We start from the raw sequence: 1,239 nt of genomic DNA on the forward strand, positions 1-1,239 counted from the left end.
CTTTCTTTCTTTCTTTCTTTCTTTCTTTCTTTCTTTCTCTTTCATTTTCTTTCTTTCTTTTCTCATGTTTTAAACATAGTTTATAATTATTTTAACAAAACTATATGAGACAAAGTGTAAGAAATTATAAACAATGCACAAAGACATAACAAAATGTGAAACATAAAAAGTTTTGGTTACCTAAAATGAGTCCCAGTGCAGAATCTATGAAACAAAAGCAAACTCTTACCTCTGTCTTGGTAATGAAGTTGGTGGGATTCCTCCAAATGATATAAAGGAAAGAAACTCCCAACCTGCTAGATGTGTGATATGATTTTGTGTTCTCTAAAATTAAAGAATGAATTCTAATAGTGGAGGTTAAGAGCGGAATGTATTAATTGGCAGAAAAAAACTTCTGTTTGAGAGAGAGACAGAAGGAGTCCCAAGTGAGTGGATTGTCTCTTGCTATTTTTAAGGTCTCTCTCTCATTGTCAGGTCACTGACAGACACCCCGTCTTTTAGTTCTGTCACTGTGTCCTCACAATGATCATGTCTGCTCCCATACTTTTCACAGACTTATTCTCCCAAATTTTTATTTGAAGGCTTTCATTGGTTCTAACTCTTTTCTATGCTGCTCATTCAAGTTTTTCCTCATTTTCTTTATTTCTGCTAACTTTGCATTTGTGTCTTCTATAGACTTGCTGATTGTTTAACCTTATATCTGTTCACTTATACATTCTTTGAACTTGCCAAATACCTACTGATCTATTTTATTATCTCTCCTGATATTTCAACTAATTCAGGTGTGTGACTTTAAATTTCTTCCCCTTTGATACACCATTGATCAGCTTTGGGGGAGTTGGTAGTGTTGGGGGGGCATTTTATTTGTCTTCTCATGTTTCTATTTTTGTTTGACTTGTGATGAAACTTGTGGGTTGGTTGTAGTGGAAAGGTTTGTTTCTATTGCATATCTATTTGTTTCTACGAATAGCTCTTTAGTTAATGTCTGCTTTTCAGTGGGTCCTCTGGAAATGTCTAAAAATTGGCCTTTGCCTCTTTTCAGGATCACCTCCATTTACTTGCGGTGTATTGGTCCAGTAGTCAGTTCTCTATACATGAGTCACAGAATTGTTAAAGATCCCAAGGCACAATTCAAACTTGACCCAGGTCTATCACCATGCACTAAACTAAAGTCAAAATGGATTAAAGATCTAAACATTAAAGCAGAGACACTAAATCTGCTGGAAGAGAAAGTAGGAG

This window comes from Octodon degus, unplaced genomic scaffold (genome assembly GCF_000260255.1).
Source record: "Octodon degus isolate 3935 unplaced genomic scaffold, OctDeg1.0 scaffold00345, whole genome shotgun sequence".
NCBI lineage: Eukaryota > Metazoa > Chordata > Mammalia > Rodentia > Octodontidae > Octodon > Octodon degus.